Source organism: Chrysemys picta, chromosome 10, assembly GCF_011386835.1.
Source record: "Chrysemys picta bellii isolate R12L10 chromosome 10, ASM1138683v2, whole genome shotgun sequence".
In the NCBI taxonomy this organism is placed as follows: domain Eukaryota; kingdom Metazoa; phylum Chordata; order Testudines; family Emydidae; genus Chrysemys; species Chrysemys picta.
Window position 1 is genome coordinate 55,151,175 of NC_088800.1, and position 13,747 is coordinate 55,164,921.

The following is a 13,747-nucleotide window of genomic DNA, read 5'->3' on the forward strand; positions in this document are numbered from 1 at the left end:
AATTGTTTGCCGCCCCCTGTAAGCATATGCTAGGTGCATAGGGTTTGCACCTGTGTTGAGGGGTTGTTACCGCCTCAAGTGATGCATCAAGGTACTTGGGAATAGTACCTGGAGGTACTCAGGAGTAGTACCTGGTATAAGGCCTTGGTGTGTGTGTGGTCTGTGTGTGTGTGTGTACACAGTGTGAATTGAGTGTTACCGGAAGACGCCCAGAGTACTCTGCGAAGTCTTTTGGCTCGTGACCAGAACTACTCTAACGCAAGCCCGGTAACTAGAGGATCTTTTAGGAGATCCGACCCATGTAGGTTGACTCGGCCTGGCATCGTCCGGCGAGGAGGCTACCTGGGTCTAGGAGTGTGTGCACCCATCTTCCCTCCCCTTTTCCTCTCCGTGTGAGCCACTGACAGTCTGACCATCTCACTGGATGCAACAGAGTAAGCGGCGCTTTCTCTCTGAGATTAGCCGACGCTCTTTGCTGAAGGGAGGTGTAGGGGGTCATGGCTATCCTCGTTAGTCACTCCTGTGTGAATACCCTGTAGGGAGAATCCTTAGTTTATGAACCGCTAGCGCGGACAGGGCATCCTTCCCCTTTGAGTGTGTGATTGGAAAAATGGGTGGGGGACAGTCTAAGTCTTCCCTCTCACCCCCTAAGGGTACCCCAGCTTATTTTATGTACGTACATTATGGTACTAAAACCTGCAGGTATTTAGAGAATTGAAATCATTACACGCGTGAAAATTCATCTAAACAATGCCCACTAGAAGGTACCTTCAATCTAGATAAGATCATACATCTCAGAGGAGCTTTTAATCACAAAAAAGCCTCTGACACACAATGGGAGCAATTTGTCTATTGAGGAAAGGAACGGGTTAATTTGAAATTCAGCTTGGTCCAGAGATAAAGAGAAAGTTAATCTGCGTTCAAGGTCAAGAATCAATGCAGACCAGGCTAAGTACAAAGAAAAACTGCTTTCGGCCCCAGCTGACTGTGAAAAAATATAGACATAGTCAAACCAAAGGCAATACAAGTTACAGTGCTGAGATTACATTTGCAAAGCTTAACTGTCCAGTGAGATCCAACAGTCTGCCTTTGCGACCCTGGAGCCGGCGTGGTTTGGGGAAGCTGAAGAAACCACAGGCAGCCGGCCTGGACTGGAATCACTGAAAAGACGCCCCAGGAGACCTCAGGGTGTAAAAGAACTGCCCCCCCAAGAGAGAGAAGGACAGTGCCCCTGGCTCTGTGTGGTCGAGCTGTCACTTTACTAGGGGTGCATGGAGATTTTGTAAGCACAAAAGAAACAGTTATACCTTGTGTAGAAATTGATGTGGCTAGTGTTGTGGAAATTGAATTGTGGAGAGGATGTGCATTTTCCCCAGAACATGTGCAGTGTATATTGTAGCAGAGGTAAAAGAAATGCAAACCTACCAATATAGGTTGTGTTGTCTCTTTTCAGATCACTGGGTGTTTGAAAGCAGGAGTTAGAAGTAAAAGGCAATCAAAAGTCTGGGAAAGTTAATTGTGTCCCTTTTTACATAAGAATTTTTAAGCTGTGGATAGCTTTGAATCTGGAAGCAAGCCAGAAAGCATCTGTATTAATGCAATTTTCTAACTAATAAGGTAGAAGCCACTGAAACCTGGGCTGCCTATGAAACAAATACAAGGAAATATGGGATAATTCCTCTGTTTTGTCTAAAATCAACAAGAGTATGTGTACATAAAGGAAATATTTTAAGCAATGACTGACTACCCAGAAGGGGTAGACCTCTGTTCTTTTGTCTTTCAGATCATCAGAGAAAACGGATGCCAGCTGAACAGCATTCAATGTACCATGCATTTACTGGTACAATAGGAATTATTTTTGTGTTCTTTGTCCTGTCTTGTGGTGTTTGTCTTGTGGCCAAAATTGTTGGGTTTAATATTTTCATAAGACCGTCTAGTTCAAAATTAAATAGAAGGGTTAAATCAAAAAGCAGATACTTGTTTTTATTCAACTTGGAATACAAAAAGTGTTTGGATAAATCAGGAAAATGTGATATACTAAAGTCTAATACAGTTGCTTAAGTAAGAAAAAGAAACTTCATTGGCCAGATTTTTTTTTAATTGAAAAAAATTGTTGTTAAAATTTGCATACCAACAGTCTTTGGAAGCAAGGACATGGAAGGTTAACCCACTCCCCATATTGCCCATGGGATCCTTCTGGCTACTTCAGATTTCTAGCCAGAGGGCTGGGGAGGGAGGAAAGCTATTGGACACCTGAGGTTGTACCGAGTGGACTCCTCAAAAGTGGGTGTGCTTGTCCTGGTTTGTTGCTCCAAAGCTCTGTAATAAAGTTATTTTACTGGAAGGGTGTACATGGCATACATTGAATAATAAGACTAATGTACTGTATAATGGCAATGTGTATGTGTTCATTGTTGGGAAAAGGTGTATGAGTGAAGAGTGGAAGTTTCCTTTGTAGGTTAAAAGAAGCCAAGAAGGGGAGAAGGAAAAAGAACAGAATGAGTTAACTGAGGAAAAATAGCTAGCAAGCTCAGTCCAAAGATAAGATGCTGGCACCATCCAAGGACACTGCCCACAGCTAAGACTTGGCTGATAGCCAAGAAAAGGGGGGCCTGAATGTGCCCAAGCAACTATGAGATCTGAAAAACACTGCCAGGCATTAATGAAATGTGTTAGGTTTCTTTTCTCACAGATAAAAGAAGTGCTACCCAAAGACCCTAGCAGCCCTGCCATTCATTGAAACCAGGAGACTGAGTCTATGTAAAGTCCATCAACGAAAGACTGCTTTGGCTCCACACTGGAAAGGCCCTTTCCAAGTCCTGTTAACCACCAACACCGCTGTGAAGTGCCAAGGACTACCTGCCTGGACCCATGCTTCTCACTGTAAAAAGACCCCTCCACCTCGGGAGGACTCTCCGACTGATGATAAGCCTATTTCTCCTTCTAGCTCTGCTGTGTCTTCTGGACAGCAGGAAAAAGAAAGAAAGAAAAAAAGACAAGGTGAAGTGCTAGTAACCTCTCCCTTGTCCACTGACAGACCTACTGTGCCTCTGGATTTTTCTAGAAGAAGCAAAACCATTACAGGGTGATGTGCTAGTAACCTCTCCCCTGTATGATGCTAAACCACACTGTTTCAGGAAAAGAGAAGAAGGAACACTTGCTTAATTGAAACCACAAAGTCCAGGGATTCCTGACTACAAGAGACATTAAGAACTGACCCTGGTGAAGAAACAAAGAATTATACACTGGCAGGAAGAAACTTGTGGGACCCATGCTTGGGAACGTGGTATTGATTGAATTTTGGGGTTTATTCTACAGGCTGCGCCCTGTGTTTTGGATAAGTCCTTCAGCATGTATTGCCCTCCCTAATTGGATTTTAAATGATAAGTACCAAAGGCACCTTGTTGCCATTGCCCCTGCCATCTCCTCCATTACACTATTACCCCTGTAACACATTCAAATACAGACAATGCCATATATTTGATAAAACCAATGACTAAGGCCTTCACACTTTAGTGATTTATTTAAATATTGTTTGAAAAAATATATTTTTAAGGTTCAGGATATCCCATATAAGCGAACAATTGAATGGATCAGTGGAGATAAAAGTATATGATATCACTACCAGTGAACCCCAAGAATTTATAATTGCTCACAGGGGGCTGCCATTAGATTAGCACAACAGAGGGCTCGGGTTATTTCCTCTAGAAAGAAGAGAGACTTGACCGGATCCCTTTGGGATGGGGCCAGTAATGCAGCAGCAGTTTGGAATATTTTTAAGAACCAAGAACATGATGAGAAATTGGGGCAACTAGAGAAGGCCATTGGCCTTGTTTCTGGAGCACAACTAACCCAGGTACAGGCTGGAGTTGATGAGTTACATGTTATCTCCGCCCTTAGTTCTATGACCCAGAAGTTGCTGATAGAGATGGTATTGAATATCACTGAGGCTGGGAAGGCATTGCAGTGGGATCTAGCATGCTCAGAGATTCAGGATTTTTTGAATGACCAGCTAATGGCCATTCGGAATGATCTAGAGCACCAGGCTTGGCCCACTGCCCTTACAGACACGTCAGGAGTACCATCTGATCTGTGGCCATGGAGACATACTTGGAAACTTTCTGGGTGGAAGTGTGGACGTTCTCAGTGCTCCTTCCAAGCATATGGACCGGTTCAGGGGGTGTGGGCTCCCACATACCGAATCCTGCCGGGTCCATGGGGAGGATGCATGTGGGATTGGGTAATTCACCGAGACATCTGGGAAATCAGACCACCTGGTATGCCCAATCGATTTTTAGTCAGTGCTCCTGGGATTACATCTGACATTTGGATGGGGTTAGGGAGTCAATGGACATTTTGGCTGTTACAACCCCCACAGCTTCAGTGTATCCGTAAACTGAAGCCAGGAGGAGTTGTTACTCTTCATGACTACGTTTGCTGGGAGGGTAGGGGACAAGGAACTACCCTGACAGGACACTTATTTTTTTAAGCTAATGATAGCTGTGTGTATGTTAAAGCCACCACATTGCAAGACATACATTTTAATCTCATTACCACTGCAGGTAATCATATTATTTACTGGCCTGCAGATAGAGTTTTTCAAATAGCCCTTAGGTTCCAGATACCCTTTAATTGGACTAGCTTACTATCTGATAGATTTCAAAATTTGCTTTCATTGTTACCTGAGATCCAGAAAATCTCTGAGGTACAAGGGCAAATTCACATGCTTCAAAATATGTATCAAGTTAAAAAGTATGCCTTTCAGACAGCTTATAGAGTATCTACCTTATGTACTAAATATGATGTATTGTGCTTTATGACAAAGGCTGTACAACAACCCCATTATAGTATTGCTATGGGAATGTTATTGCTTGTATTGTTATTAGTTAGCTTAGGATTATGTTATTGTTGTTGTAAAAGATGTAATAATAGTAATACCTTTCATGTTCATGCTAATCATGCATTGTCATTACATCCAATCAAACCCCTAAGGTTGAAGCATCTGATTTAGAATCAGAAGTCCAGGACTTGATGCAAATAGAGATTTGAGAATGTTTGTTGTACTAGAAGTACAAAAGGGGGGGTTGTGGAAGCAGAGAAAAGAACTGACAGAAGGAAACTGCAATGCATGACGTTTGTTAGCAAGAGTTAGGCTAACTGTAACCCTGTTAACGCGAGATTTGTAGAAGCGAGGATTGTGTGAGGCGGGTGAGAAAGAACTGTGTAAGAAGTCATGATGACCTCAGCATAGATAAAGTGTAGAAGACCTTGTGTAGATAAGGAATAGAAAATAATTGTATGTTGGCAAGAGTCAAAACAACTGAGGAAATGAGATATCAAGATGGCCTATGTATAAACAAAAATGCTGCTGTCCCTCATTATTTTTGTAATGAAAGGTATAAATGCTTGCTGTAATTGTTTACCTGTTGAGAGACCTGTTTAGTTCTCTCCCTCTGCACATGTGAGAGTTAATAAAACATCTGACTTGTTGTACCTAACAAAATAGTGAGAACTCCGTTTTTCTCCGACATAACTAATGTAGTCTAATAATCTGTCCAGCAGAAATCTGTGCTAGGCTTGTTACATTATTTTGTAGTTTAACATATTATTGAGTGAAATAAGATACATGTTCCTATTTTAGATAAACTCTAAATGCAGCAATTCTGCAAAGAATTAGAAAGTTCATCACTGCATATACAAAGTGCTTCTCTTCCTATTTCTTCTGCTGGAATGTGTAGTTTAATAAGTTACTGTTTATTGCAATAAAATGTATCCCATGAAACAAGCAGGAAGGACAAGGCTGAGTTCATGACGCAGTTGGCTTGTTCACACTTGAAATGTTGCAGCCACACCACTGTCGTGCTTCAGTGTAAAGTGTAGACACAATCTACGCTGACAGGAGGGGTCTCCCATTGGCATAGGAATTCTTCCATCGACCTAGCACTGTCTACATTGGGGATCAGATCGTTCTAACTACATCGCTCAGGGGTGTGGATTTTTCATTTTCTCTCTCTGCAGATATTCTTATCTTAGCACTAGTGAAGTTGTGCTTGCTTGCTATAAATGTCACGTAGCTGTTGTTACTGAAGACTTGTGAGAAATATCCTCTAAGCCATTTTGATTTTTCAGATTCCATGGTCATTTCTAGCAAGGATACATGGTCTTGCAGTTAAAACAGAAGCCTGGGAGTCAGGAGATGTGGGTTCTTTTCCCAACTCTGCCACAGACTGAGACACCATGGGCAGGTCACAGATGATCTGTACCTCAATTTCCCCATCTGCAAAATGACAACACTAACTCAGTGATGGTGTGAGGTTCAGTTAATATTTGCAAAGGGTCTGGAGATACTCAACCAAGGCTTATGGAAGATAAAACTTCCATCTAGAAGGTGGACTCCTGGCAATGAAAGGCCTTAGATTTTGGATAGCATGCTAAGCTAGGCACAGCTTCACGACACCTTCCTTGGGCTAACAGAGATGCGGGTGGGGCATAATCACTAAGGCAGTGTTCCAGAGAAAGACTCACTAAGGATGGTTCAATGATGAGGGCACTAGCCTAGGACTTGGGAAACCAGGGTTCAATTCCCTGCTCCACTTCCTTTGTGACCTTGAGTCTCTCTGTGGCTCAGTTCCCCATCTGTAAAATGGGATAACAGCCCTGCCCTACTTCACAGAGGTGTTGCAAGCAAGCATTAAAGATTGTGAGGTGCTCAGATACAATGGTAAGTACCTAAGACAGAGAACTGAATCCTAATTAAGCAGACCCTGAAGCCTTGGAGGAGGTTGCTTACTTCTCACCAGACGCTGCATGGGTTTTGTGGAGTTGTCTACCAGGAGAATAAAGATGGAGGGAAAGGATGAATCAGAAGCTGAAAGCCCCATGGCTCCCAATCAGGCAGATCAACTTAATAAGTTGTAGGCCATGAGATGATGCTAAGTGAAAAAGTGACACACCAACCCTGCTAGAGGTATCTCCACTGGAGGGAACTTCTAGAATCATAGAAATGTAGTGCTGGAAGGGACCTTGAGAGTCATCTAGTCCAGCCCCCTGTGCTGAGGCAGGACCAAGTAATCTAGACCATCCTGGACAGGTTTGTTCGAGTTGTTCTTAGAAACCTTCAATAATGGGGATTCCACAACCTCCTTTGGAAGCTTATTCCAGAGCTCAACTACCCTTATAGCTAGAAACTTTCCCCTAATATCTAACCTAGACCTCCCCTGCTGCAGATTAAGCCCTTTATTTCTTGTTTTACCTTCAGTGGACATGGAAAATAATTGAACACTGTCCTCTTTATAACAGACTTTAACATGTCACACTGTCTGGAGTGGCTCACGACCGTGAGTGCCTACCTCAGGGCAGACTGTCAGTAACAGGGCAGACACCCTGGTGGTATGTTCTATAATTAGATTCATCAAGCCAATAACAAACGTGAACCCCTGGATCACTATAACAGTCTTACCATGGAGTCACCAGACAGTCTCCTGAGACTCTCCAGTTTATCCGGCCACCCAGACAAAATGGACTTAGTGATCAATGGTCACTTACGCCAAAAAAATCACACTGCAGTCAGGTGGCTTCCAGTAACTTACCCCCCAGATCAGTTGGTACCCTAGATTTTATGCCAAAGACAATGTTTGTAGCCAATCCTGTAATAAACTATCCATAGATTTATTCACTAGGAAAAAGAAATAAGACAGTTATTTTCCGGTTAAAGCAAGCAAACATAGACACACAAATGAGTTATCATCTAAGTCCTAAGACTGACAGAGTGATCTGACAGTTAAAAGTGTCTTTCAGGGCAGACACAGAAGGTAGCCCCTGCAGATCTCTGGCTTCAATTTAGAGTCTCTGGTCAAACAGCCAAAAAGATGAAGTTTCTGGTCAGGGATTTTTATTCTCTTCCCCCCAGAATTCAAGATGATGGACAAGTTCATGTGCACATCTCCTCTTCATGCAGGTGTGGGGAGAAGCAATCAACAAAGTCTTTTGTCCTCTGATGTTCCACAATGGTTTGTCTGGTGTCTATGTGCCTTCTTTTGCTGGGCAGGAGATAACACCTCCTGTGTTTTGCACTGGGTAATGTTTCTCTCCAGACTGTGGAGATTGATAGTTAAGTGTTTGCTCTGCAACTATTACCTTATAACAGGGGACGTAGATATTAGAAGTGAGATTAATGCCCACAGCAACATACAAGCATTTCATCGAGTCTAAATACATTCTTATAAGACTAATATCTATTTTGAGCAAAATGAACACAGGTAACCTGGCCAGGTCTCCAGCTATGACACCATCAGTCCTTAGCTAATGCCCAAATGGCTTAGGCAAGAGCTGGCATCTGGTCTGCCAGTGTTGTAACATATTTGAAGACTGCTATTGGGTCCCCCTTCCATCTTCTTTTCTCAAGGCTAATCATCTCCAATTTTTTTAACCTTTCCTCATAGGTCAGGTTTTCTAAACCTTTTATCCTTTTTGTTGCTCTCCTCTGGACTCTCTCCAGTTTGTCCACATCTTTCCTAAAGTGTGGCACCCAGAATTGGACACAGTACTCCAGCTGAGGCCTCACCAGTGCCAAGTAGAGCAGTATAATTACCTCTTGTGTCATCCATACAGCCAGCATGGGATTAGCCTTTTGCACAACTGCCTCACATTGTTCACTCATGTTCCATTTGTGAACCACTATAACCCCCAGATCCTTTTCAGCAATACTACCACCTGGACAGTGATTCCCCATTTTGTAGCTGTGCCTTTGTTTTTTGCTTCCGAAGTGAAGTACTTTGCACTTGCTGTACTGCTGGCTTGTGTGCTCTATCAAACACTACTTACTGCCCACAGGATGTAATTAGATCTTCCTGCATTCACAAGGTAGGGAACACAACAGATGGTGCAGGCTTATTCTTAAATGCAGAGACACTGGAATGACCCATGCTTCTAGCAGCTCCTCGCCAGAACAGGGATTTAGTTCCTTTTAACAGTTTGGTGGTAGTGGTCACATTGTATTTTGCTCCTCACTAAGCCCCCTCAAAATTTAGCTCAGGATTAACATAGGGACACATTGGGAAGGTCCCAGATCACACATGGGGTAACTCATTGTGATACCCTGAAAAATGTTAGGGGTGCCCATCGCTAAGTCTACTCTGCCAGCTTGTGGTGCACCTTACCCCTGCACATTTCTGGGTGCTACAGACATATCGCTACACGTGTTCATACACACCAGGAGCACACATAGCTGCTGTTATATGCAACAGTGCCTAACAGAACTCCCCAGCTAAGCTGATATGTTTGGGGAGATGGTTCTAAGAGGGGCAGTAGCGAGAGCACCAATCTTTCACCTCTGGAAGCCGGAAGCCAGTTTAGATCACAAGTGCTTGGGAAGTGCTCAGTGTAGCCACTAGGGAAGGTTCGGTTACATCACAAAAACAAGGCTCTAGTTCCCATTCTCGAGGAGAGACTTTCTTGTTCAAAAGTTAGAATTTCACATGTGTAAGTGTGTGGGAAGTACTAGGCTCTTTGCCTTCCCCTGATGCCCCTCTTCTCTGCCAGTTCACCACCCCAACTCGGCGTTCTTCTCACCTTCACCAATTCACTACTCATCCCTCTGTGGTTAGGAAGAAAGGAGGTAGTGACGTTCCCCTCTGGTGTTGTCTAGATGGGTGATCCGCTAGGTGACTCTAATCCTTGACTCTTGGAGCCAGCCTTCCTCTGCTCTGCTGTGAGAACCCCCACTCCTGGGCTATTCACACACAGCCTCTAGCATGTAAGCTGCTCCCAGCTACATGCAACCGAATGACACTAGCCAATATCTCCGGTCCCAGACACAAACCTAGGAACCTCCGTCTTGCTGTGTCCAGTTATGCCCACTGGATTCTGCAAGCTTATATGAGTTCGTCAAATTAACAAATAAATTGATATGTACCAGGCTTGTTATCCCAAGGGGAGCCTCTGACATGCTTCAAACCAAACACACTGCTTCAGGTAGAATAAACAAACAGATTTATTAACCATAACGATAGATTTTAAGTGATTATAAGTCAAAGCATCAGTCAGATTTGGTCAAATGAAATACAGTAAAAGCAAAACACATTCTAAGCTGATCTTAAACACTTTCAATGTCCTTACAAACTTAGATACTTCTCACCACAGGCTGGCTGGTTGCTCTTCAGCCAGGATCTCCCCTTTGATCAGCACTTCAGTCGCTTGGTGTGGTGTCTATAGATGTAGGTGGAAGAGAGAGGGAGAGCATGGCAAATGTCTCTCTCTTTTATCATGTCCTGTCTTCCCTCTTGGCTTTGCCCCCCGCCCCCTTCAGAGTCAGGTGGGCATTATCTCATCGCAGTACCAAACTGAGCAAGGAAATGGGGGTGACTCCCGCGAGAGTCTAACAGATTCTTTTGTTGCTGCCTAGGCCAGCGTCCATTGTTCCTGTGAGGCTGGGCTGGGTTTGTCCCATCCATGCCCTGTTGAGGTGTGAACTGCGCCTCTGCTTCTGAAGAGTTTTTGTCTGGGCTTGCTTTAAGCTATGAGGATACACTTTCAGCCTCATAACCGTATACATGAAATTATAACCTGTAACAGGACTATAACATCACTATAGCAACTGCTCAGTACATCATGAGCCTTCCAAAGACACCCAACATGACAATCATTTTACAAGGATGAACATGGGGGTGCTGGGTGTTCCCCCGACGTACAGAGGTCTCTTGGCCTTTGCATGCATTAGTCTTTCAGGGAGAGGACAACTTATCTGCTAGGCCACTTCCTTCTCCCTGCTCCTAACTGTGCTGTCTCCCTTATCAGAGCAGGGCTAGAGCAGCAGGTCACCTCCATAAGTGAGACGAATGGCAGTGAGGCCTCAAGACCCTGCCCAGACCTCCAGGCAGCCACTCAGCAGATGCCAAGAAGAGGCACAGCCTAGACATGGTTGGCCTGGTCCTGTAGAGTGATACATCAAACAGGATCAAAGGAAGTGCAGGATGAGGTGAAAAGTGTGTGATCCCCACAAACACATGTTTAACAAAGTCACACCTTCATTTGACATAACTGGGGCTCAATAAGCAGGGCATTGAAGAGATGTTGTAAGTCAAGACTTCAAGGTTCATTGACAGATCTGGGATAGTGAGACGAATGGCAGTGAGGCCTCAAGACCCTGCCCAGACCTCCAGGCAGCCACTCAGCAGATGCCAAGAAGAGGCACAGCCTAGACATGGTTGGCCTGGTCCTGTAGAGTGATACATCAAACAGGATCAAAGGAAGTGCAGGATGAGGTGAAAAGTGTGTGATCCCCACAAACACATGTTTAACAAAGTCACACCTTCATTTGACATAATTGGGGCTCAATAAGCAGGGCATTGAAGAGATGTTGTAAGTCAAGACTTCAAGGTTCATTGACAGATCTGGGATAGGGAGCTCATGCAGTATTTACCAGCATTAGACTAAGCCAAGTCTGTTACAGCAACAAATAACGTTCACCCAAAGATCTCAAAATACCTTACAAGGGAAGGCAAGTATTATCCCCATTTTACTGTGGGGAAACAGAGGAGGGAGGGATGGATCACTTGATGTTTACCTGTTCTGTTCATTCCCTCTGAAGCACCTGGCACTGGCCACTGTCAGAAGACAAGATACCGGGCTAGATCGACCTTTGGTTTGACCCAGTATGTCTGTTTTATGTTCTTAAGGAAGGTTAAGTGACTTACCTAAGATCATTCCATGAGCAGGTGGGAGAGTCAGGACTAAACTCAGCTCTCCTGACCTCCAGTCCCATGCCTGTACCACTAGACCATATTATTTCCCCCTTCTCTGTGTGACACTTCCATAGACACCGAAATTCAAAAGAAAAATATTTTCTGATTGCAAAAGGATGCAGACTTTTGATTATAAGCTCTTTTGAATCCCATCCAAGTCAGGGCATATCCTACAGCAAGCCCTACAAGACCTTGGACTAACATCACCTTCCGGTCGCAGCATTTCAATGAGCCCAGCAGGTAATCTGGAGTGACTGAATCACAGAGAGACACAGGCTTGGCCTCTATCCCCTTCCCCCCTCCAAAACGACACTGATCCAAATTATTACACTGGCCCACCAGTGCAAGTTTCTCTCGTGTAGACAGACCTATTGTGAAGGCATTACAAATCTGTGAAAGTGTTCCCTAGTGCTGTTTGAAACAGTAGTACATTAAAGCACACTAGGGAATATTACAAAGAAATTACACATGACAGCATATACTGTACAAAAAGAAAGCCCACCCAAAACCCCTGATTTTGGACGTCTACATAAAACTCAAAAATTGCTAAATTAAATTAAATTAAAAAACCCTGAAAAACAGAAGGCCTACTTATGATGAATGTTTTATGGGAAGCTAGGAACACCTGAGACAGATCCTTGGGAATACAATAGTTTGATCTCTACTCTTGCACTGTTTCATTTGTCAGTAATTTGACAAAATTGGGAACTTGGTGGAATCTGCTAAGGTCCTCTCCAAAAGGGATGCCAACTGCCACCGCCAAGGAAGAAACCAGGAGTACTAATCCCCTATCTGTAATTAAGTTAGTAATAAGGACCATCATCACAAGAGATCCTGTAGGAGAGAAACATATTATCCATTTCTTAGTCAAGGTTGAATAAAGCTTTCCTACACAGAGAAATGCAGCTTCCTGTTGGGTTTTGGACAAAGTTACCCATTCTAGTTCTGCCTCCCCTCACCTGACAAAGGGAGCACTAATAAGGGGCTACCTGAGTACAAGCACTAACCTCTATCTGGAGTGGAAGGAACACCTCCTGCCAGCCAAATCAGGACTTGGTAAGAGATTTCCCCACGCCTAAACTTTGGGTGATTCTAATTCCCTCTCCTCTCCTTTTTGTCAGTGTAAATTAAAACATCACTGTTTGGGCAGGGTAAATGTATTATTGGCGACCAAGTTTCTAAAAGTCTAAAGCTTTCAAGACTAGCCACTCCTTCATGAGACTGATACCAAGTGCCACGGCTGTGAAACCCTTTCAGGGAAACCCCTCTTTCTGCCTTTTCAATGAGAGCACACCTTCAGCCAGTTTAGAATCGAACCCCTAATCAGTCTAATGCATCTTACAGCATCTCTTACCAACCTGCATGAATTGGTGGAGCCTGAAACAACTGCTAAAGGATTTCAACTTATGGCAATCATACTTTGAAGCAGAGTGTTTCAAAGGAATCTCTCAACTCTCAAAGGACAAATGTGTTCAGATGGCATCTCCAAAGAGGAATTGTAACAAAGCTAGTGAAATATTTTCCCTTTACACTCTGCCTCCCTTTCCCATCCACAAAAAGCCCTACATTAAAAGCAACATTTAGGGTTAGCCTCAAAATCCCATACACCAATAAATTCAGAGTCAAGGAATCTTACTCCATCCTTAACTTACACCATCATATCAATGGCACCACATAGAGATGAAAAAAAAAAAATCTGTGTTCTTTCCTGGACCATTTGAGGTGGATGAAGATGGAATCTACAGTTTAGAGAATACTTCTCTGATTTTTGTTAGTAGAAATGGCAGGCAGCTCAGGTCCTGCCTTCTCGCACAGTACTGGCAGAGTTTGGCAAGATTTTTGGAGGACCAAGATGACTGAAAGCCAACTTGCAGCTCTCTCCAACTTCAGGGAGAGTATTTTGAGCCATCAGAAAACTTGTTCTGTTTAAAAAGAGGCGCTCTCAGTTTATCATAAGGTAGCAATAAAGGCACAAACTGTGTTTTAAAGATTAATGGCCAACAATA

General features: G+C 43.6%; 1 protein-coding gene across 8 annotated transcripts in view; it reads right to left on the minus strand.

Annotated features, from left to right (window-relative positions):
* The window catches only part of CDIP1 (cell death inducing p53 target 1), a 40,291-nt gene that overhangs the window by 18,838 nt on the left and 7,706 nt on the right, over nucleotides 1-13,747 (minus strand). For 2 of the 8 annotated variants that reach the window (XM_065558720.1, XM_065558723.1), the window contains exon 2: nucleotides 7,590-7,675. The exons of the other annotated variants lie outside the window; for them this stretch is intronic. The gene's annotated coding sequence lies outside the window, so the exon portion shown is untranslated. The remainder of the gene's footprint in view (nucleotides 1-7,589; nucleotides 7,676-13,747) is intronic. 8 annotated transcript variants of the gene reach the window in all.